Source organism: Protomyctophum bolini (assembly GCF_963924005.1).
Source record: "Protomyctophum bolini genome assembly, chromosome: 21".
NCBI classification, from domain to species: Eukaryota; Metazoa; Chordata; class Actinopteri; order Myctophiformes; family Myctophidae; genus Protomyctophum; species Protomyctophum bolini.
In genome coordinates, this window is record NC_137882.1 from 17,549,049 (window position 1) to 17,574,953 (window position 25,905).

At 45.0% G+C, this 25,905-nt stretch overlaps 1 long non-coding RNA gene and 1 pseudogene across 2 annotated transcripts in view; one reads left to right on the forward strand and one right to left on the reverse strand.

Annotated features, from left to right (window-relative positions):
- LOC308336388 overlaps positions 1–25,905 on the reverse strand; it is a 668,236-nt gene that overhangs the window by 403,027 nt on the left and 239,304 nt on the right. The gene's annotated exons all lie outside the window — the stretch shown is intronic.
- Positions 7,005–24,013, forward strand: LOC308335982 (ATP synthase mitochondrial F1 complex assembly factor 2-like; annotated as a pseudogene). The gene is made up of 6 exons: positions 7,005–7,042; positions 8,091–8,759; positions 9,040–9,093; positions 16,390–16,457; positions 22,310–22,431; positions 23,892–24,013. The product of its transcript is annotated as an ATP synthase mitochondrial F1 complex assembly factor 2-like (transcript).

Genomic DNA, 25,905 nt, shown 5'->3' on the forward strand with positions numbered 1-25,905 from the left:
ACGTTCTATCATGTCTTCAGGGAAATCAAAGACTTTTTGAACCAGTAGATTATTTTTAATGCCTGCACAAAAATAATAGGCCATTTTCTAAACGACATGCCATGCTGCTGCCTGAGATCATCAGGATGCCATGCTGCTGCCTGAGATCATCAGGATGCCATGCTGCTGCCTGAGATCATCAGGATGCCATGCTGCTGCCTGAGATCATCAGGATGCCATGCTGCTGCCTGAGATCATCAGGATGCCAGCTCAGCCTCCCTGTTGATCGGATAATTTCAGACGGAGCGCACCTGGTGTGTCTTATTGCGTGCACAAGTGGCGAGAAATGGCACTCTATCTACTGGGCCTGGTTATTTCCATGCAGAGCGGCGGTACTGACGATGTTAGCATTAACGGGCCATTAAAATGACAAAGGATGAAGTCATCGTCCACGAGTAGTCGTCGGTGCCGACCCAAACGAGAAACAAGGGTGGGATGAGAGACGAAGACAAGTTTTCCAACAGAACCCACCATGTCCTGTAATGACCAGCGTTCCGCTTTTTCTATAAGCTCTCCACAGAAAAGGGCTCCGATGGATGTGGACAGCAGCGTGACCATGTTGGTCTGAATGGACTACTGTAGGGACCCCGTGGGGGCCTGTTCCACGCAGCCCATGTCCGATGATAAAACTTTAAAATGGCTGCGGCAGGCAGATGTCAGAGGGATCTGGAACCATCGCAAGGCCTGAGAAAAGGCTCTAAGACCTATAAAAGGACACGGTGGGCGATGGTTATGATCCTGGCTGTCGGAGCTGCCTCGGCTCTTTATCGCTTTCAGCTGCAGAGAGCCACGAGGATGTCTGGCCGGTGACCGCTCGTGTCGTGTGTCAGGATAGGCTTATCTTTTCAGGTTTGAGGGCTGCCGTGGACAGCCAATCAGGGAAGTTTAAAAGCCAGGATGGTGCCACACCTCGGTGCTAATATCAGGGTTAGAAGAGTGCCCAACGGGAGAAATCCATTGCCATGGCAACAGTTGCCAGCTAAAAGATCTGTTAACAATCTGATATAGGTGCACCGACCTTCAAATGCATGACTTTGTCGCGTTATCTTTTGAATTGTGAGTACCATTGATCTGAACCTGTGGTTTCTTAATTAGTAAAAAAAAGAAAAAGATCTGACCTGCAAAACTAAAAGCTATAGGTTAGTGTCAGTCCTTTTGCTGTTCTACATATTCATGGCGTGTTCTCCTGAACAGTGCTTATAATAGGCTACTTGTAAGATGTCCCTTTTATTCAAGCCTAGCCACAATTTCATCTGAAGATCTTGTGCAAAAAGCTCCTATTATTTAGCATTCACACACTATCACAAAGTAATAATGCAAGGAAGATAGCTTTCCATTTGTCTTTTCTCATTTATTTTTGCCAGGCGTCCTCTGTAATAAAAACACCATTACATTTGCCTTCCAAACCAACCAAGCAAATTTACCCTCGCCGTGTCTGTATTTGATGTTGGAATAAATGTTTTTTCCCCCTCAGCGAGACAGTGATATGATAAGAAAACCAATGAAAAACGTGAGAGTAGATGGCAAATCGGAGCGAGGGAGTGATAGTCAGTCAGGGGCGACCACAATGCACTTTCCATCAGGATCTAGTCAATTTATCAGCCGGGATGATATTAGCTCCCAGATAGCTGCAGCAAAACGCGTGCAGGTCTTTTCCTCCCCATCAGGCTCCTCTATATTTTTAGACGGGTCTTTATGTGAGACACAATGGCCTCCATATCAAACATTTTAAATGATGCTTGAAATACCAGTCACTTGACTTTGATGTCACAGGCAATTAAATCCAACCTTACCCCTTTTTCACCGTTAATAACAGCAATCTCGCCCAGGCTAGTGCCTAATTAATATGTGCTATTTGTCACTTTGACTTGACACATGTATATCAAAGCGGGGGGGGGGGGGGGGGGGGGGCGAGGAGAGGGGTGGACGTGAGGGTGGTGGGGGCAGTGGCGCGAGAGCTGCTTGGTCTGTCATTCACCGCCATGGTACGGTTTGTCTCCTCTCTGGGGGTAGAATCGTGCGTAAACATGCATGCATCGTTACATTTTTGTAAGATGATGCGATGAAGGATTTCCACCTCTTTGTATAAGGTGCTGTGCTAACCTATTAAAGCATTTGTGTCATCAAAACGCTTAGAACAGTGGTTAGCAGATCTACAAGCTCCTGTCTGCTATTTTTGAACAGTTTTGGAAGTTAAATGTTGAATAATTTAGATTTTTATTTTCTCACACAAATCGTCTCTTCTGGGGGTCCCTGGCACAAAACCTTTTCATATAGGGCGGTCCGCAGCCAAATACATATCCTTTTGGGGGCCTTGGCACGAAAATGTTCGTGAACTACTGATTTAGAAGGAATTTGTGGAATCAGACTCCGGTCTCAGTGTATTAACACAGAGACTGAGGTGCATTGGCTGACCGAGGCAGACGTAGCATGGCATTGGCCCAGCACCCACTGGCGATGTGCGTGCAAATATTCCTCAGAGAGATGCCATAATTTGAATGATACTATTTCAGTTAGCTTGAGGCTTTGTTTTGTGCATAAGGACATAGCTTCAAACTTGGATATCCCATTTTGGAATCAGGCTCTTCAATTGGTCTTCATAGTGAAGCGCTATTCATAGTGACATGTTTATTTGTGCACCTTTTGTGCCTTTTGACTCTGGAAAAGTGGTGCCTATAATTACGTGCGTGCGAGTACTGTGTAATGTATGTATGTGTGTGAGTGAGAGATAGAGAGGGAAGGAGAAACAGAGAGAGAGAGAGAGAGAGAGAGAGAGAGAGAGAGAGAGAGAGTGAGTGAGTGTGTGAGAGAGAGAGAGAGAGAGAGAGAGTGAGTGAGTGAGTGTGTGAGAGAGAGAGAGAGAGTGAGTGAGTGAGTGTGTGAGAGAGAGAGAGAGTGAGTGTAAGAGAGAGAGAGAGAGAGAGAGAGAGAGAGAGAGAGAGAGAGAGAGAGAACAATAAGCCTGAGCATTTCTGTGCATGCAGGTGTGTGTACATATGTATGTGTGTTTGTGAACATGTGTTGCCAATGCCAATTTCAACCATAGCTCAGTGGGTGGGAGACAGTGAAATCAACGATCCATGTTTCTGTAGATGTGACCAACAAAACACATTCAGATGTTTATCTGAAACAAAGATGTTACGGGGGGAAATAAATGACAGACAGACAGGGCATCATTTAAAAGATGCCACACAGTATTCAGCGTGACCATTTTCATGCCACTCTCAGCGGGGACAGCCTCCTGGACGAAGTATACTCGTATTTTGTTTACTTAAGTAAAAGCAGCAATACCCACGATGCAGAAATACTCTGTTACAAGTAAAAGGTCTACATTGAAAAAAGAAATACCTGAGTAAAAGTACAAAAGTACTAGCAAATATGCATAATGACCCATCTCACAATTTCTTTCGCAACATTGTCAAGTTAGCCGATTTACAACCTCACAACGCTATGGATAATCTATTTTCGAATAGCATTGCATAGCAAGTATATAATATAGTGCTTGTATGTTTTGTCATAATAGTCTAAATCTGCAAAGTAATCCGTTTTCAATTAATTGTAGTGGAGCAAAATTGACAATATTGTCAGTAAAGTATTGAAAATGTTGTCAAAATTGTCAATACAGTACTTGAGTAAACATACTAGCTACCTTTCACGACTGGCACACACATCTCTCTGTCTCCCTGTCTGTCTGTCTGTCTCCCTGTCTGTCTTTTGTCTCTCCTTTCCATCAGCCCCTCACACTTTCCGCCTGAAACCTTCTGCCAAACGCTGCCAGACTTGCACATCTGTGCTGAAAATGAGTTGTATCCCAGAGCCCTCTGAGTCCAGGATTCACTTGTAAAGAATGCAGTTTTATTGGATGAACAGACTAATGTACCATGCAATGTAGTTGCACTAGCATTTTATGCCACATTGAAAGAGTCAATTAATTTGCATAATTCAGACGAGCATGTGCCACCACGACTTTGAAGCCCAGGTTGGTATGGCCGTCTTCCATACTAGTCGCGTCAGCTTTTTCCATTCTGATAGATTAATCATTCCTGCGGCACAATTAATTACATTTATGACAATCTGAACCTTCGTCCCACCCACCGGCCCCAGCAATCCTTTTTTTCCTTCTTCTTCCAGTCAGTCTCTAATATTGGAGCTTCTCCGGCCGAAACCCTGGTGATTTAGCGAACACCTTAACAGAGCTCCCGTGCCTAGGGCTGAATAAAATTAATATTTTGTTTCCCATCTGGTGGAATCGGTAGAATTAATGAGGGAAGGAGGCCCGTAGCTACGCAGAATCCAGGGATCAATCTGGTTGCTACTGTGTTTGCTGGAGGTGTGGGGGGAGGAGGTATGAGGGAGGGAGGCTGGAGAGATGGGTGGGTACAGTGGGATGCACTCATCGAAAGGGTGGGCGTCACGTCCGTCACCCAAGAAATGCACCATTGTGATCACTACTGTAAATGAGTGATTACGGCGTGCCAGTCACTCCTTGCATGTCTGACAGACAGCGTTGTTTCCCGCCCACCTCCACCCCTCTCTCTGATTAATATTCAATTGTAACTGTCTGTCTGCCTGCCTGCCTGCCTGCCTGCCTGCCTGCCTGTCTGTCTGCTTGCCTTTGTCTCTTGTTTACAGCCTCTAATTGAATTGCAGTGGGGCAAATGTCATGGAGCTTGCTGGCATGTGGAGTCCTGGCAGTATAGTGACAATATGACATGGCGTAGAGAGAGAGAGAGAGAGAGAGAGAGAGAAAGAGAGAGAGAGAGGCTAGTTCAGTGGGAACGTGCTCAGCATCAGGGCTGCATGCGGTTCCTGTCACCATGGGGCTGACTGGGGGGTCAATGGGGTTTCTGATGCTGTCAAAACGGGAAGAGGAAATGGGATTCAATAAAGGTTTAAGATTTGTTTTCTTTTTCTAAAATAAAATGCTATTGTTTTTTAAGTTCACATCCTGTTATGGTGTGTCTGTTTGTGTTGGAAAACAAAGAGTTGGGATCATGTGGCAACTACCTACAAGCAATAACACCATATTTATTTGGGGGAACTTTTAATTTAGTTTGGTCCAAGGTTGAACTTGACTTCCTGGTACTTGCAGGGTTGTTCTCATGATAATAGAAGAGCATTTTGCCCCTGTGACAAGGTGAAATGACCTCAGTGGAACAAATGATGTATTGACGCATCATATTGACCCCCTTGACCCATTTGTCAGCAGAAATAATTAGGCATGAATAGTGATAAATGGTTGTGAATACTGTAAAGCAAATTAAATGAATGCATAATGTGCTCTTTTGGACTTGACCCCATCAGTGAAACAGCCTTTTCTAGGCAGCCCCAAGCTCATGTGCATGCAAATTAATATCATTCATAATACAGAAGTGGACACAGAATGTTACGCTACCGGAAATGCATGATGATAAGTTGAAGTGACAAGTTTTAATGTTCTGGTTGCACATATTTACTCTCAATTCACAGCAAGGACGCCAATTTGGCCGCACAAGACCAATGCAGTGCATGCCTGCAACAAGTGAAAGTGGAATGTATTAGAAGAATTCTTCATTTATAGCTGGGATGCAGTGTGGCATTTTAGTCATCCATTTACCAGAGAGAGAGAGAGAGAGAGAGCAGAGCAGAGCAGCTGTATGACAGAATAAGCACTCCCACAGTGGCTTCCAATCTGGGTGTCCCATTACCGCCTTCTTCCACCCTATGTGCATTGTGTGTGTGTGTGTGTGTGTGTGTGTGTGTGTGTGTGTGTGCGCGCGCGCGCATGTGTTTCAAGCGTGTGCGTGTGTGCAAGTGTGTGTGTGTGTGTGCGTGTGTGCAAGAGATAGAGGGTGTGTGTGTGTGTGTGTGTGTGTTCATGAGGCAGCCCCCCTGTCTCTCTTGCTCGCTCCATGCAGCGTTTCACCGCCTAGGAGAAGGTGGTGTTCGTCTCTTTGAAGCATCACTTCAATTACGGGGTTTAACCCCACAGGTCAACCCTTGATTATTTAAACAAAGCGGGTGTAATTCTGCTGGAAAGCCCAAGCCTTTGCCACGAACACAAAGCCAGGCTGTAACTGTGTCTGTGGCTGGTGTGAGTTTCACGTCAACGCGTTCGCCCCGCTTTGACCTGCGTCTAATAAGGTTTTAGAGACACACGTTTGTTTTTTTTGAACAGGTTTGGCTGTTAGAGCGCTCGCTTTCCCTGTATGGAGAAATGCAGGCACAATGTGACACAACATAATGCTGAGCTGAGAAAAGGAGGCGAGACATGATTAACACTGGCGCTTTGTGCAGAGGTCTGGAACCCTGCAAAGGCACAAAAGGTACGGCTGCTAATGTCGTCTGCCTATAGTGCTAACTGGGAAATGACAGAGGAAGCTATTGACGGTTTGGCTTGGGTATTTGCTTGCCCCCACTAATCACCGTTATAACCTACTATGTGTGACCATGACAACTACAAGATATAGGCTAATTGTGTCTGCCTACAACAAAGGCTTATTGGTTTTGTGTCGAGTTCCCTTGGCTCGCCTGTTAAATTGATGCCAAAAGATGACATTGAATAATAGATAGTTCTGTCGATCAGGTTGCTGTTTATTTACCCTTTTAAATCCTCCTTCCGCCTCCACTCAGCTGGTGGCCGTCTATTGACTCCTTATTTTTTCATGAGGTGAGGTGGGAGCAACAGCGAAGCGCTATCACCCCCTCTTAAATAATATAAACAAGAGAAAAAATAAATAAATGAAACAACAAAAAAGGAGGCAACGTCTAAGTCATCTTCCCTGTTCGTTCATTTCAGCCTAGATGGCCTCTCTCGCTCGCCGAAGCGTGATGCGTGCAATGAAAATACGAGGGTCCTCGTTTCCTCCGTGGCCCCTGTGTGCACCTCTCCGCCCCCACCCCGCCCTATAAAAGTTGCAACTGCCAGCTCAGGTGGAAAAATGTTGCAGAGTAAAAGATGTATTCAATAAATAGAGTGGGACAGCATGGGGAGTGTGGAAAGTGTGCACGAGACGAAGGTTTGGTGAGTGGATAATGGAACAGAAGGTAGATGGAGCATGAGTTTACATTAAACAGCAGTGCACGATGCCTGAGATAGGAGGCACACCGGCGGGAATATAACTCTTAACTAGCATTGTCTCCTTTCAATTTGAAGGAACAACCACTGTCATCTCCACATAATTCTTGCCTTTAGGGGGCTATATCACTGAATTTCAGCATTTCGATTTCCCCCCCTACACTTGGCATAGTGGACACTTCACTGCTGTCATACTCATTGCGAGATGTAAGAGAGAAGAGGCATTTGACTTCAATTTAACTTGAAAAATCCTACGCAGCTATTTGAGCCGGAAAAGAAGCAAGAAACTGCGTGGGTTTACTGAAAACAGTTGCAAAGAATGAATTCTACAGTAGAAAAAGTAATTACACAGAATATCCTATATTAATAATATATTAAAATTGGCTACCGGCCGGCCGGCGGACCACAACCACTTCACTCTGACTTTGACAAACTGGATACGCCTACGCCATTATAGGCAGGACCACAACCCCGCTCAGACTCAGACATAACCATGAACAAACCGATATGCCTATAGGCATATATGGAGATCCGGTTATCCAGAGCCACAGATCCGATGCACCGATATGCATATAATTAATTGCATTTTTATAGCGCTTTTCCAAGTGCTCAAAGCGCTTTACCAAATGGTTCATTCATTCATACATTGTGAGGTGAATATATATGGTCATGTGCATATATGGGACAGACAGATCAGGTGTCTCCATAGGAGACTGACAGTATGGTCATGTGCATATATGGGACAGACAGATCAGGTGTCTCCATAGGAGACTGACAGGGCTGCACCAATTATCTTTTTAAAGTCACCTCTTCGAGCCTAGCTTGTCGATTGCTATTGGTTACCCCAGTTCTTTAGGGAGACGGTCTCCGTATGTATGTATACTGTATGCATACCCTAATTCCACTACAATGTTGAAAGGTATTGTGAGACTGTCCACTTGCTTGAGACATGCAGGCATTTCACCTCACATCAAGTGTCACTTCTTTCTTCAAGGCACAATCCATATTCTACTGCTGCCGCAGAGAGGAGGCCATTTGTTTTATGTCAGCATATCACAGATATCACTGTACGAGATCAACCTGGACCGCAGGAAACTGAAAATGCCGGGAGGGAAGCTGTTCACAGTGCCAAACGAACTTCTGGCCATTGCTGTAGCAACAGAATGGGATGCTCAGAAGGACATACTGAAGTTCTACACCATGCACATGACCACTCTGTGTAACACAGCGCTGGACAATCCAACTCAACGCAAGGAGGATGAAGTTCTTGGACACTGATACTGTTACAGAGTGGATGAGCCTCCAGGTTTGGTTGAACTACAGAAGAATCCAAAGGACCCTGTGCTGCACTGGATTGAAAACTGTTGATATTGCCATCGGCTCCTCGTCTAGGTTCCGAGATTCTAGAGAGTATGTGATTACCCAGCTAAAGTCAGTTGTGCTGTCCCTTGGCTTGATTGACAAACGCTTAACTGTGCTGATTTCCAGACTAGACGAGGAATACCAGATTCAGCATTGGGGAAACGTTGAGTGGGCCCATGACTATGACATGTACGAGCTGAGGGCGTGGACTGCTGCTGGAGCTCTGTGTGTGCAATTGTCATCTGAGAGTTCCTCTGTCAAACGAAAACTCCTACAGTTACTGAGCAGGATTATGAACCCTGTTAGTGTTGTGTGTAAAATCTAGTAGGTACCTGAGAAAACTAATCTGCTGCAAGAAACATGGTCAGTGGTTACCAACGCACATTTAATGTTTTCTTCAAACAAGCATTAAGAATAGACTGCAAAACACCTCATTACTACAAAAGTTCATATACGTAACTTGGGAATTATCAGCATGTTTTCTGATCTGATTTCTCTCTACCAAACAATAAATGGTCTCACTGACCACTGTGTTAGAAGTCTTCACTCCAGAAAAACAAAACTGTGTGTTTTATCTGCAGAACGGACCATATGTGGAGGCCAACAACTGTGGCATCTTTTTCTCTAAGGCTACAGTAAGTCATTTCGCTGTGAATCAGTTCTCTGTCATCTGGCATTTTCGACTTATGGGAACAGTGATAACACTGTGAATGCTAATTCCCTGTCTGTGCTGTGGGTCATATCTCTCAATACTGTGTGTGTGTGTGTGTGTGTGTGTGTGTGTGTGTGTGTGTGTGTGTGTGTGTGTGTGTATATATATATACACAGCATCTCATGTTAATACTATAAAAGTCATATCTTTATATGACAAATATCCATAACGTGTTAGTTTAATCTACTAGATATTTGGTTAATTGTCACCTCCCTCAGCTCATCCACCATGCTATTCCCTTTCCTGACATATACATTTATAAAATCTTTCCAATCTCATATGGCACCGGTATACCGCAATACAAGGCAAAAACATTAAGAGACACCGTCAAGACAGAACAACAGTATACAATAGTATACACCTATATACTATCCTGCACTATGCAGAAAAAACAACAACACAAGGTTACAGTGTCCTCACCGTATCCCGCCCCAAAACAAATAAAGTGTCCATTACAGTCAGCGCAATCATGACAATCATCCATTTCCATTTCAATCATCAGTGCAATAGTGGAAGAAAAAGTGACAGTGTTCACATGTGCAATCAGTACTATAGCCATACCCTAAAGTGTCATTAGAGGTCAAAGTCCTTGATACAAGTGGTGCATCAATTTGTTGCAATATATTTCGGGTCAGGAATCCTGACCCTTAAGGCCTGAGTATACTTGACATACGAGGGTCAACAAAATGCTTGTTATTATACTACAATTTGGTGTCTGCGAATGCACACGTGTTCAAGAACGAGAGCAACACGTTCGGCTCTCAATACAAAGCATGACCTTGTTGGAGACAACTGAAGGATTTGTGAGAAGAGGTGGGCTATATCTGCGTTGTTCTCCCTTTGGCTGGATGGAAGTGATGTGTGTTTGCTCGGGTGGCGTGCCTGCCGAGGCCGTCGCTGCTCGGCGCGGGCACTCACTCACACACATCCCAAGACAGAAGGCCTTGCCGCGCCTGACTTGTTATCAAGTGAAGTAAAAATCCCATTGATGGGGGCAATTTTTGGCTGAGATGTATTTGGTGTTGAGAGAAATACTACTAAACATTGACACACAGTGTGGCTAAACACTCCCAGGGCATCATTGCCCTCAGTCCCTATGGACTTGGTAAAACGGCATTGATGGAAGAAGTACTCAAATGTCTTAAGTAAAAGTATCAAGTAACTAGTACTAGTACTACAATTGACAAATAATTGTAATGAAGTCAAAAGTACAATATTCGCCGTTGAGATGGAGGTAGCCTACTAGTACAGAAGGCTATACTCAGTTACTTTCCACCTCTGAAAAAGGCTGTGTCCTACTCTTCCCTCTCAACCTGAAACACGCTATACAGCAGCGGCTGAAGCTGTCCAGCTTCATTCCTCTTCAGCATTTTAAGTCTTTTGCAAAAGCAGGTATAGTCCAGGCACTTGCACTTTAATGGTATTAATTTGTTTTAGCACTTACACTTTAATTTTACAATGATCTGTTTGAATCCCCTCTACGTCTGTCTGTCTGTCTGTCTGTTGTACGATCTATAAAAAACTAAAAACTAGTCAACCTACGATTATCTATAGAAAAAAAAAGAACTAGTCAACCTAGAATAGAGCCCTGGGGGACCCCGGTCAACTAACGATATAGGCCAAGTGGTTAATTCAATGTGATTTTACGCTCAGCACTTTCCTGTGCTAATCTGCCTCCAATTGCAAGGGTGCACGAATAAAAACAGTCCCCTGGGGAATAAGAACCTCTTATTGTTTCGGGAGAGTTCCACAAGATTGGATTGTGTATAGGCAGCGGTTTTCACACAATGGATCGCGACCCAAAGTGGGGTCGCGGTTGGCAACCAAAATGTCTTATCCTCATACACACATGAGCTCCAACCGACCGAGAACAAGAGGACAACACACACACACAAGCCCTTGCAGAGGCACAGAAACTAATTTAGCTGTAACTTCATAAACGATACATTTTAGCAGGAATTATGTTCAATATAAGCGGGGGGCTTAAAAGAGCCATTTTGGTTGTTTTTGTTACTCAGAGAGCGAGAGGGTACAAATACATCGACCACGGGTCTGCTTGGTTCCATTTGCATTCCTTCTGAGTTAAATTGACATATCTCCATAATAATTTTGAGTTGTAGTCTTGTTAGGTTGTGTTCAGATTTGCACTGTGGCAGCGCTTCAATACGTCATCAGTATCGCGTTGATCCCGCGCCTCTAGCGGCCGCATAATATCTCTCCGGTCAGAAATGGGACCAGATAGGAGCAGGAGGAGGAACTCACTGCTGCCACCAGCTGGCGGAGTCAGGTTAGGGGGTCACTGTGTAGGAGCAAACAGCAAACACAAGCCCCATGGGCTCTTGAGTCAACAAACATTTCAATTTACGGGTCGCAATGTGACATTACCGACACTCTGACCGGTACCAGCAGCTGCGGGCCGAAATGGAGAAAAACACAGTCGGTGGCCAATGATAAAATCGAGAGCCGGATCAAGAAACTGATGGTTGTGGCAACATATTTTGTACAAATAATGCTTCGGTTTACAAATGTGTGTAGGCTACAAAAACACTTCCGTTGCTACGGTTGCTTTTATTGATATTGTAGCGTTTTAGTGGAATCAAAGCCCATTCTCCAGCTGAGCCTCAGCACACCAGGCAGGTAACAAGCTGCGTCAAGAAAACTAGCTCACGCGGGGGGTGAGTTGCGACAGAGTCTTTTGGAGCCACAATATTATTCATTCATTTCATTGATAAGATATAGGCCTACAAATCAGCGGGAATTACTGCTTTAACTTCATTTTCTGATGAATATTCATGTATAAAGGCCAGCAATGCATGCTTTCATTTTAGGATATTCTTTATTCCCTGCACTTTTAAATAGCACTATAAATTGAAAGTGTGAGGTCGCCAAAAAAAATCTCTCATAGATTTTAGTATAACAAAGTTTGAGAAATGATAACCCCTGGTGCAGGGCATGGGGTATGTGGCAGGTTTTTGTTGTTTGTTTGTTTCATTCATTCATTCATTCTACTTCATTAACACATTTTTTAACAGTACGGTATACAGTAAAATCTTTGCTGGGGACCAATGTAATAAATGCATACTGTAAAGCAGAAATGTTCCTGACAACATAAAATGGTACGGATATCAGCCGGATACATTGGTGAGACTCTTTAAGTCAGTGTTTCTCAAACGACCCCCACATTGATATATTGATATATATTTGGCTGTGGGCTCCAATCTGAAAAGGTTCTGTGCCAGGGACTACCAGAAAATGTTCAGCAGACAAGCTCGCAGCATGGCACGTAGTGAGTCGCTGTTTGTACATTGTGCTGTTTTTGAATAGCCAACGAATATGAACAGAAAAAGTGTTTAAAATGCACACACACACACACACACACACACACACACACACACACACACACACGCACACACACCACTGCTGTAAGTGACTGAATGTATACGATATGACCTTCCTTCCTCAGGTCTGTTTTTACACGTGCATGACTTCATGCTGGCAAGACAAATCCCGTAGGATTGACAACTAACTGACGCATTTGGCATGTGGAAATTAATTGCCCTCCCGACAACGATAGCTTTAATGTTCCGTTCAATTCTAATCTCTGAAGCACAAAAGGCCAGCAATGTCCTGAAGAATGTGAATTGATGAAATTAAATTGTCCACAACATAAAACAAGGGAGGTTTCAAAATCGCAAGCTATTGCCCAATGTACTCTAGCCTTTGTTATGTTGTCCATGTCCATGCATGCAAGGATGTATTTGTGATATTGTTCTGTCTACTGTACTCTTTGTGACAAACAAGGACCCCCTCAAAAACGAGATGATACATCCCAAGGGGTTATCCTTTCAATAAAGATAGTATTCTCTACTATTCTAGATACTATTGCCTCACTACCATACTCCCCCCCCCCCTCGGTTTCAACAGAATATTAAAAAAACCCGTAAAAGGACATGATCCGAGTCAGAATGATGGCACAGAGTTCTCAGCGGCCATGGTAAGAGCAGTGTCATTGTGCCACGTGAGGTGCATTCCTTACAACCTCCTTCTGTTTATTTCAGAGAAGGTATCAATTTGAACATGTAAGTGAGGTATCACCAGGCAGAAAATGTTACATTTTTCCCATCACTGTAGCCAATGTTCCTGTTTGCGGGGCCTGGGTTAAAAAGACGCGGCCCCGGCATGTGTCCCTGCCATCTTGCCGTTCCCCACGGAGATATTTGAGTGTGAGATGAGCCTTCTCCCATGCTGCGTATCTGGGGAGAAATATGTTTGGTGCCGGCGTACATACTTATAGTAAGGGTTTTCTTTTCTTTTTTCTTTTCACCCAACAAAAAAACTATTCAATTTACCACATCTGCTTTACTTCAATAATTTATAGCATTTCCCCTCTTTTAATGTTTTATAAGTAAACTGTGTATTCTTTAGAAACAGTGAAATTGCTTTCTGGTTGCAGCTGTTGTAACTTGACTTCCACAAACAAGAAGAGGAAGAGTTTTATTTTATACTGTCCACCGTACCGCATGCTTGTTTGTTTATTGGACCTTTTCTTATTGCTTTGTATAATTTATAACATATTACCATTCTTGGCTTCGATTAAGTATAATGGCAACAGGCTATGTGCGGGATTATAGTTGCTGTCATTATTGACGATAGCCGTATAGGAGCAAAAATGAGGCAATCTTGATTTCAGTCTCGCAATCCTATAAGCTTTATTAACACCCCTCTATCTCTGATATCATCAAAAGCCTATCATCAACTAAAAGTTAGCAGCACAAACCCTGAGCTCCTCTATCTCCTGAACGCGACGCACCATCATTTGCCGTGTTTTCTCTGCCCCTGTGACTGATTATCATTACCTTTTCTTGCAAATACCATGCTCATTACGTTAGTGTACAGCCAAAACATTAGTGCACGGAGCCTATCTCTCTCCCAATGAAGGGGAGAGAGGAGAGGAGAGAAGAGCTATGGAGGCAGATTTTCCCCTAGCCTCAGCAGCCAGCCCTGGCGCGCTTGGCTATTAACCACAATGAACATGGGCTTTGTTATTAACATCTGTTCATCAGGGATGGCGCCCAGGCCTAATCACCCCTCACACCTTCTGTTTCTGCACAAGAAGAGAGGCAATCAAGGGCATCATTTGGCAGCTGGCTGGAACTACTAATGCTTTTCTCCTGCTCTGCCCCCCCCCCCCCCCCCCCCCCTCCCTCCTACGGTCCTACCCCCCTCCTCTCCTTTTCTCTCTCCGCTGCCATCATTTATTCTCTGGCGTTCAACCCTTATCCTCAAAAAATGTCTCTCTCTCTCTCTCTCTCTCTCTCTCTTGTGGGATTATGTTATTTGAGGGGTAAAACCCACACGAACGCTGACTGGCGCCACACACACACACAGGCGCATAACGGCCGGACACTGACACACACGCGGGCGTGCGTGTGGACAGTAAGTGAGGCTTTGATAGTGGTAAGCTGCTAGATGCACTGATGGCTGTTACGGTCCTGCACCGTGGGGTGGCTCACATGAACTCAACCTCATCTCACTCTGCTACGGCCCCCGTCTTCCACTGCCGCCGCATCGCAGCCAGATGTTCACAGGTCCAGTGTTGGGTTTCCTCGACTAAAACTGTGACTGAAATGTTCGTCGACTACCTTTTTTCACTGACTAAATGAAAACTATGCCATGATGACTAAAGCGAAGTGCCCACAATACTGACAATGTCGTCAGCAAAATAAATAAATAAATGTTAGGGAGGGACTGGTGGAGAAGAGATCCAGTAGAACGAAAAGACAAGTCATTTTACATTTGGTTGTGCTCTGAAAATAGCAGATCGACAAGCTCGCGGCGCGTTGTGAGCTTGTACGTAGATCGCTATTTGAGCATCCAATCAAGTGCAAAATCAACCATTGAAACTTGAAATGCTTAGTATGAGGTATAAAGTACAGCAGCCTTGTGTTCATATACAACAGAAAGATTGGGTATTGGGTAAGACTGACGTTATGTATTGCTTCGTCACTGCTTCGTCTCAACCATTACTCTATGGCTCTGGTCTCAGCCACCGCAGTGTATTTTTTGACATTCCGTTTCTCTCCAAAGTTGAATGGTGCCACTACTGTTGGAGCAGCCATAAACTACGCAGGTTCATCCCGATGTTCTGGGCATCTTTGTAAAGTTAGTGTTAGTAAAAAGAGTACGAGTAACGTTTGAGCAGACTAACATCAGTCACTTTCCCATTCAATGTAGTAGAAGAGCCGACTGTTTACACCGCAGATAAGTCGTCTCCGCCTACAGGAACTACATTCCCTGCGACCATGAGACCCGTTTCTGATCCTATAGGCCAGTGGACGATAGCAGGCGGACTGAAGCCAAAGATGACACCTCAGATCCAGTGGTTCATCTGAGTATCTGTACTTTACTCGAGGTTTTGTAATTTTGGACTACTTATGACTTTCACGCTACTACATTTCAAACACAAATATTGCATTTTTGACACTACATTTCTACACGAAGTGAAAAGGTGCATTGTACCGCTTAAGCCCTATTTCAAATATTGAAAAAGCAGCTAATTTACAAGCTCACAAGGCGTCACGATGCGACACGTAGTGAGCTTCTTCTATTTTTATTATTATATACCGGTATCTTTGAAAATAGAAAACATATAATCTTTTAATGTCTAAATGTTAATACAGCAATTGAATTGAAAGAAACCATACTTTGTCATTACTCTTAAGTATATTCAAAAGCATGCACGTTTATATGTTGTATTGTTTATACGTACTACTGTAGGAAACTTTCACTTGTACTGGAGTAACATTAACCAGGAGTATATTCTACCGTATATTTAGAATAGATACTCCTGGTCTATAGACTCAAGTACTGAATAGTTGAGTACTTTGTCCACCACTGCTCAGATCAGAGAAATGTACAGGTTCCATCCTCTGCTCAAGGGAGGCTAGAATCGCTCAGCTATACGTGACCGCCACCCGATAGTTGCCGTTTTCAAGATGAATAATACAGTATTCTCCAGCATGTTTTGGGCTGTTAATCCTCTGGTGTGTTTATTCATGCGTCTGTGTGTGTTTGTGTGAGTTTCCGTGCGAGCATATGATATGTGCTTTCTGCCACGGCTCGTGCCAGCCAGAAGATTGCAGCATTTGTTGTCGCCGGATTAATCCCTCTGTCAGCTCCGGCCTCTTGAACACATTGCGTGTCCTTCTGTTACCCACAGGAAGAGAGGGCTCGGGCATCTGTGTTTGGGTTGGTTATGTCTAAATCAGCACTCCTCGGCCTGACACAGTGAGGACACGCACACGCACACAGCAGTATTATTGTATAGTGTGTCCATTTTGCTACAGTATCTCTCAGTGTCCAGTGTTGTCTCCGGTATACACTCACTCTCTCTGACTGTCTGCCTCTAACGGGGGAACAACATGTCAGCCTCTCTCTCAGCAGAGAAGCCTCACAACAACACAACATCCTTTCATGTTTTTGATGTGAGTCTGTGATGCCCGTCACACGCTGGCTCCTTCTGCAGTGATGTTTGCTGAGATGTTGATGTCAATCACAGATGGTTGATATTATTACACATTGGGGCTTAGGTTAGGGTTGTTGGTAGGGTCAGTTAGGGCAGTGGTTCTCAACCTCTTCAGGCCATGATCCCCCAAAATAATAATATTTGAACTGATCAAATAGCTGATCAGAGTGCTCTGCAGGTCCCAGCATTGGCCCGGGTTATTGCTGGATGAAATAGGCTCTATTTTTCTCTCCCTATCCCTTTCTCCCCCTCCTTACCTCCCGCTTTCCTTTCCCTGCCACCCTCCATTCCCTTCTCAGTCACTCACTGCCCTCTCAACACCATCTCACAGGAATACGGCAAAATAGCATGGAATTTCAATTTTCACCGTGTTTGGGTGAGACTGCATGGGTATAGGCCCTCCTCTCCCTGCCCATCTCACTCTCCCTCTCTATCATGCTGAGAACTCTGGTCATAACAACCACGCCCCCCTTTACTTTACTCAGAATAATACAGGATACATTAAAATTAGAGGTGTGCATGGCACTGCCCTCACGATTCAATTACGATTCACCAGGTAGTGATTTCAATCGATTCTACGATGCATATCTTTCGTCACAATTTTCTATATGGAAATGAATCCCAATGCATTTTTCCCATAGACATTTCAAAAAGTATTTATTTAAAGAAATTTTAAGCGTCGTACGAAGTCAACTTGAGTTGTGACAAATCATGACAACAAACACAATATTTTGGACCAAACAAATAATTACAAAGAAGAAAAACAACAAAAAATGTGTTTACGTTTTTTTCTACTTTCTAATTCTTTGTTTGGACCAAAACATTTGGCTGGCTTTATCCGCGGCATAAACGTCTTTAATTAAATACTTTCTGAAAAGTCTATGAGGAAAATTAACAGGGATTTATTTTCCGGGTCTCTCGAGGGGGCGGGACTGCGACGCTCTATTGTCCACCCGAGGACCAAAAATAAACAATCCTACTATAAATGCGCCACGTCTCTGTCTGTCTGTCTGCACGTGTGTACGGTTGTAATGCACGTAACTCGAGAACCGTTTGCCCCATTCGACACACGTTCCACACCCCCACAGGGAGTGCAGTGCCCGGTATCCAGTCGGTCGGACCCACGGTTCTCCAGAACCACAACAAAAGGCTCTGATCAGACTCTGCCAGTGGGCCTAATCAGCCTCCCCTCACCTGTGCAATTCCCAGCCTCTGCCTCAGCCAATTGATTGCCAACCACACACCTGACAATTGATTACTTAACCAGTACACTTTTCACGGTGCATTGCTGAATTGATTATTTTTGACAATTTAAAATACAGTTGTGAAAGTACAGTATAGATGTGAGCAACAAGTGAGCATTACCCTTACCAAAAACCCAAGTCCCCAAAAAGCAATTGCTCATGGTTAAGTAAGTACCAGGTTCTGTGACTGCTCCTGTCCCTCCAGAACATTCCGAGATGATAATCCTTCATAACCCGTCCCAAAACAACCCTTACGCATGTTTACTTGAATCAATCACATTGACGCGTATGATTATTTATTAGGTCGGGCTGACTTTCGAGTCATCCTGTTCCCAGTGTAACTGTGTAACCAGTCAGGGCGTTCACGCAGAACATACCGAACTCTGGATATCACTTTGGTTTCGATGTTTGGTTTGGTTGTTGTTATAGGATTGGTTGCGCAACATTACCAAGAAGAACCGCATGCTGTGCCGATGATTAATGCACATATTCTGTGTTCTTTCCCACAGATACAGTAGGATGTGTCTCTGAGGGATGACTGTCTCGGGTCAACCACTACTGACCCGAGCCCCAAGTAATAAGTAAAATAAAGAGTCAGCATGACACAGGACTGTCCATACATTATATTGAATCTCAGTATGTCATCACAAATCACACCTGTGTGAAGTGAGGGGCGCTCTTCTCAACACACATCATCATGCATCAGCTCATTCCGGCCAATCACAATTTGCGTCCTCACTTTTGTCATCAATGTTTGTGTTATATGCAATGTTTGTGTTTACACAAACACTCATAATTGTCCATTCATTGTCAATGGTATTTAATGTTTATGTATAGGACAAAGTTTGTGTTTGCACATAAACCAAAAGCTGGACATATATCACTGGGTTCCCCCATGGGGTGTCTTAGCTATGGGGTCTATATTGTGAGTGCACGTAGCTGTGGAATATTTGGGGCAGTCCTGCCCACATGGACATGGAAGTCTACTTAAAAACAACTACAATCGAGGGGCACGCTGTGGGTGCTGTGGCCGGCATGTTCTCTCCTCTTCGTCATCAGCGCCTATACCCTAGGGTTGGCGAAAATACCTTTCTGTGTGGAGTTTGCATGGTCTCCCCGCATTCCCTAGGCCTAGGGTATGTACCCTCACAAAAACATGCAGTGATCCTGGTCTCTATACTGCCTCTCCCTGGTCAGCCTGATGGAGGGCTAAGGAACTGGCTGGAAAAACATGTTCCTCCCGCGCGCTACGAAACACCCCCGTGTCAGGTGATAAGAAGCGGCCTTCTCACTCCTCATGCATTGAAGGAAGCATGAGCTTAGAGGGAGAGTAGCACCAGAGGGAGAGTAGCACCCAGGAATTAGAGTTTAGGCAATTGGCACCGGGTGAAAAAGGGATTACAAAATCATGAGATCAAAAATTTGAAAACAAACAAAAAGCTACAATCTCGATATGAGCGTATTGGTGAGATCGCCTATCTGACTGACTCAACGCCAAGCACAGCACTCACTTGGGTGGTAATGTTGAGGAACGACTTTACACCAGGGACATACACACGGTGAATTTGAAGGCGATAATTAGAATGGTTCTCAAGATATACAAGATATACTGTATCTGTGGTACTCCCCTACCTTTGGAATGCAGTGACACCAAGGTGAAAGACTCAATCTGTATATTATGGGCAAATAAGCATTTTCGCCCATACACCCCGCTACACAGACAAAATGTGTAGCGGGAAGATAATGGTTGACCATGGACCATTACAGAAATAGAACTGTCCACGAAAGAGCGGGGGAGACAATGGGGGGAGACAGTGGAAACGGGAGAGGTCTTGCGTAGTGAATACATATGCTGACTGGGGGCCATCGAGTGATTGGAACGGGAAAAGGGCGCCGGGGACTGAACGGGTAGTTAGGTCAAGAAATGAAAGAAAATGGAGTCAATCAAGGTTAGGCAGAATGACTTTTAAACAATAAAATTGACGACCTCTGCCTGCAGTGCTGAAATGTGGACGTTGTGAGCCATGACCAAAAAGCCATTGTTGACTACTGTCAACCGTGTGCTTTAGCTTTGACCCCTGGGGCTGGAAATGGAAAAGGGAGGAACGATTTATGAATTACAGATAAAGATGTGCCGTGACAATGGAAGGGAAAAGAGCCAAGTCCCTTACTCATGCAAAGTCAATTCTCAAAATCATTGCGGTGTCTTTACGTCTGTGGTTCCCAAACTTTTTAATGTCAAGGAGCCCCAAATTGACACTAATTAGCCTGCTGACCTCCATTTGAAAAGATATGCCAAGGAACCCCATAAGAGAAGATTTGTACGGCTCTGATTCTCGACTCGTTTAATTTCAAGGATACCCAGTTTGACCTATGAGTTTGACATGCATATTAGTCTACCGACCCCCATTTAATGGCATTTCTATCTCTGGGACCCCAATTTATATTGTAAAATGTATGTTAATTTAACTCAGAGTTACAGAACCATAAGGGTCCATTTGGTTCCAAACTATCATTTAGCTGGGGACCCCCTGGAACTCCCTTAAGGACCCCTGGGGGTCCCCGGACCCCACTTTGGGAACCACTGCTTTACGTGATATAGGTGTGTTTTGTGGAGGAAAGGGCCCGCAAATTGTTTGCGAAGCGAGTCGCTCTGCAACAGAAGTTCATTGTGGAGCAGACGGACTGCAAAGGTCATTATTATGTGTGGTCATGCTGCCTCTCACTTAACAGATGGAGACAACCTGACTCAACATTTTTCAATTAAAAAAGAAAACACAAAAAAATAAACCAGAGGAAGAATGCATGCACACGCACATGCACGCGCGCGCACACACACACACACACACACACACACACACACACACACACACACACACACACACACACACACACACACACACACACACACACACACACACACACACACACACACACACACACACACACACACACGCACACACGCACACACGCACACACGCACACAGGCACATGACGCTCGCAGAAGCAAGCTGCAAAGTGGAAATTACCTTGAAGACCCGATACCTCATTATAAGTGATCTCCAGGACTGCAGCTTTAATTAGACGAATCCTGTAACACTTGGGAGCAGCAGTGCACTACACATGAGGGGTGGAGGAGCTCTCACCATGTCTGTGTGCGCCCGACTGTGGTGAGGAAGCGTGTTTTACACAGATCTTGTCTCCTACGCCTCTGAGTTCAATTAGACCTGTAAAACTAGAGGGCAAACACTGCAAACGAACGCGTGTCAACACAGATGGTGGCCATGTTCATCTAGAGTTAAGACTTAAAATAATAATAATAAAATGAGAATGTCATTGTTCAACTACAATAACAAACATATAGCTGCAAGAAGCGATAAGGCGGGACCAAGCAATAAGCCCTTTTAGGCTGCTCAACAGTGCCACTTTAGGTCACCCAGCGGTATTGCAGCTGTTCGTACCCCAAACATACAGACAAACAGAAAGATGACGCATGAGTTATGCCTGTTCAAAGTGCCTGTTATCACTGCTTGCAGCTACCCTAAATAATAAATACTCACAAATAGACTAACACACCACTGCATGGTGTACTCAACTCATTGTGTCTATTGAGCGACCATACCCTAGGTAGGGTTGGTAATAGGGCCTGTGACGAGTTTGCATGTTCTTGAGAAAACAGGAAGGAGAGGTTGTACAGCTCATAGTCATGATGGAAAAAACATATATATTAGATGACCAATGTTTCAGCAAAAAATGTGCATGTTCTCCCCGTGTTCCATAGGGAGGTACCCTCACAAAACAATGCAGTAATACTGGTCTCTATACTGCCTCCCCCTGGTCATTAGGGGTTTGTCAAAGTATTTTTGACTATGTTTTACTTTTTTGAGCGGTGCCAACCACTCCAAGGAAGGGCAGTATGTGTGTGTGAATGTGTGGGTGTCTGTTTGAAACTGTTGAGCAGCCAGCCCATTCACAATGCGCAGTCAACTGATTGGGTTCGCATTCGGGTCACACACACACACACACACACACACACACACAGCACTGCTGATTTTCACTCTATTTTACTCACTCACTCATCCATGGCTAGGGGGCCGTAGGGGTGTCATGGTGGTCAGGGCTCTCCAGCACTTTTGCTGTGCGAAGCAGAGTCTGGAAGCTGCAACCAGTGTTTTTACTATTATATTAAAAGCCTCCTATGGACAGATGTTGATAAATAGCATGTATGCTAAAACACTTAAAGCAATGCACCTGGTTTGTGCAATGCAATTGTGATGATCCATGTCAAATAACCCCCAAAACAAAATCAATCATGATAAAAAAAAACACAGGGGTTTCCCTGTTCTTCTCAAATGGCCCCCACCCCGCAGAAAAACAGGGACATTCTCCCAGGGGCCCCTAGCAGCAGCACAGCCACCTCAAAGTCACCCAACCAACCAACAACCCAACAACTACCCTGTGATTCAGTGGAAGAGGAAGGAGCACCCTGATGGTACAAATGACAACCAGGGGGAGGGAGGGAGCCGGGGTCTCTTATATACTAGGTAGTGTCTCTCCCCACAACCTGAGGACGTTGCCCAGGCGTGCAGGCAGGGCCCCTACCGTCTGGGGGAGTGTTAGTGTCCCTACTTTGTCAAAGCAAAAACAGTGAGGCGCTAAACACCTTCCATCCCGACGATGGCAGGGGGCACACGACACCATTAGAGACCGACAGGGCGGAGGAACAATCCCAGTGTCCATTCCTCAGGCTGGTTATACTCCTTCCTTCCTTCCTTCCAAGCCTCTCTCTCTGTCTCTCTCTATACGTCCAGGGACGCTAACCCCATGCCACTGTGAGGGGGGGATAAAGGAATGATGGAGAGACGGGGTGGGGGGGTCACAGGTATATAGCATTTGAAAGATGTGCTATATGTGGTTTGCTGACCTTGCCCCAGGATCACTTTCTAACAGCGTGGTGCAGCGCTATAGAATGCCATCGAGAGAGAGCCGTCCGCGGTGCTAATGGTTTCACGCACAGAACACGCACGTGCCCACACACTCGCAAGCACCTACACATGCGCACGCACGCTCAGACACACACATGCGCACGCATCTAAACATACACACGTGTGTGCTCAAACACACACGGGCGTGCGCAGAGTCGCAGACAGACACAAGCAGTCACATGCAGGCGAACACACTCACACACGTGCATGTACACAAGTAGACAAATGCACGCAGGCAACCATGTTGTGCGCACACACACACACACACACACACACACACACACACACACACACACACACACACACACACACACACACACACACACACACACACACACACACACACTACAGAATAGAATGGTAGCTCCAGACCTTGGTGGGTTAAATGGCCTTGTCCCCCCTGTGTGAGAGGGGAATGTGCTCCTGTGCTGTGAGCGATAGCTTCCTCTCTCTGGGACTCCAGCATGGGGCCAGACTGGTGGCTGTTAGCCGGAGATGGATGGCCCTCTCATCCCGCCTCCTCCAACAAGTAGGGTGTACTACAGGCAGAGAACAACACATAGTCTGCCAACCGGCACAAACAGCCACTTTAAGCATAGGGCTAGTGGTCCGGATTTTTGCATGCGTAACGTTATACTTAATAGTCGCACGCGGAATATTGCAGATCTACAAGCTCAGTAGTTGTGCACACGCTGTCGCGTGATTGTTTGTAACATAAAGCTGGATGGGAAATGTTCATGATTCACAGTACAGAAAAATAACGTATACTGGGGGGGGGGGGGGGGGGGGGTTGGGTTTGGGGGGGCGCTCACTCAGCCATTCCCGAGACCATTTCAAAGTTGGGGGCGCAAAAAAAAAAAAAAGAAAAAAAAAGAAAAACAACTTTGCACACTTCTCAGCCCATGTGTTCGAGACCACATGGGCTGCAGTGTGCTGTGTGTGTGTCTCTCCACTCTTCATGGTCCAGGAATGGAGGTCACCCTCACAGCCCGGTACAAAGAGAAGGCTGATCCCGCCGTGTTGACTTTAACACACTGTCCCGGCTCCCCCTCCGCAGTGTTCAGAGAACAGCCTGAACAATGTATCTAAGTGAAGCCTTCTCAGCAGGTGGAGGTTCAAACAGGTCCCAGACCAGAGGCACCTCGGGAGGCCGGCCAGGGATCGTATGGCTGCCTTCGGGCCTGGCCGGAGTTTGACCCGCACTAAAAACAAGGCCTTGTTCCAGACCATTGCTGCTCCCCGAGTCCCCCCCCCCCCGCCCCCAAACTAAATCAACACCGGGGAGAGAGTGTGTGGTGGATGGGAGTTGTAGGTTTATGTGTAAAAGTATGGGTTTTCTTTGGGTCTTTCTTTGCATAACACGTGTGTGTGTGTGTGTGTGTGTGTGTGTGTGTGTGCCCCCCCATAACGCTGACCCAAGATGGGGGGGCAAGGCACAACAAACGGCCGCTTCATGACTTTCTCCCTTTCAACTGGAGTGACATGGAGGCTGAACGTGTCAATGCACGTACACATGGTGTGCACGCGTGTGAAGCCGTCTTGTGCGAGGTCATGAATGTGAATGTATTTGACATGGGTGGAAAAACCCCCCACACCAATTTCATATGATACGATGAAACCAAATGTAGTTTTGAAAACAAAACTAAAAAAGTTTTGCAGTGTGATTATTGTCAGTCTATAACAAAGTTATTTTATGACAATATAATGGTCATCCAATGCGTTTTAGACCTATATATGTCTACGTCTATACCACTAGATCCAGGGAGGGTAACTTGAGTTAAATGCTGTGTCTCATATTGTCCTTGGATTTTTTTCCCCCGTATGAGCAAATAGTTTTCTGGTACTGTCATTTCAATATGTCAGACATACGGTAGGACACATAATTACAAACCACCAAGGATAAGTCAGACGCACAACGGCACCGACACTATTGAACGTCTGAGCGGCCGCTGATGGCCGCCCGCTGCTAGGCCCCGCCCTTTGGTCATTGATTGATGGGCTCAAACTTGACCCTCTCCCGGATGGCGCAGACGCTTGGAGCCCGGGGATTGAAAACATCCTCACAGAGTGACGGCTGTTTCAGGGGCCTGGAGACACAAGAAACATGGCCTGCCAGTCACACATATCTCTCTCTCTCTCTCTCTCTCTCTCTCTCTCACAATCTTCAGGCCTTGGGAACATTTTGCATTGACGTCCGTCCTATAGCTGCCACAAAGTGGCGAGTGATTCACAGAGTAATTTCAGGGAGATATTATGTATGGCTCAACAGCAGCACTCTAACAGCAGCACTCTAACAGCAGCGCCGTTTCATCTTCTGCTCAATTGATCAATTTACAGCTCGTGGTGGTCGGTGTAGTGACCAGCGACCTGCAGGGCGGAATGGTGACGCAAAGGGAAGCGTCTTCCAAAGACCTGCGGGTCAAACTGTGGTCTGTGTAGTGCTCTCTCTCACTCTCTCTCTCTCTCTCTCTCTCTCTCTCTCATGTTTTACTTAAGTAAAAGTATCAATACTGCAATATAGAAATACTCTGTTAAATTCAAAAAGTACTTGAATAAAATGTACTTAAATAAAAGTACAAAGGTGTTGGCATAACATTTTACCTAAAGTAGCAAAAGTAAAAGTACTTGTTATGCAGAATGACCTGTTTCACAAGTTATCGTACGTATGTCTAAAATGTATACAAATCTTTTGAAAATAGAAGATGCACAATGTGTCGCATCGCAACACATTGTGAGCTTGTAGATTGTCTATTTTCACATTTTAAATATAGGGCTGAAGTGGTAAATGCATGTTTTGTAATAATGTTCTATAACTAGTATAACTACCGGTAGTGGTAATTGTAGTGGGAAAAAAGTAACATTTGCCTCTGAGATGTAGTGAGATGTAGAAATACTCAAGTAAAGTACTTAAGTGAATGTACTTGGTTACTTTCCAGCACTGCTCTCATGCTATCAAAAGCCAGCAGTGGCGTGCCAGACAT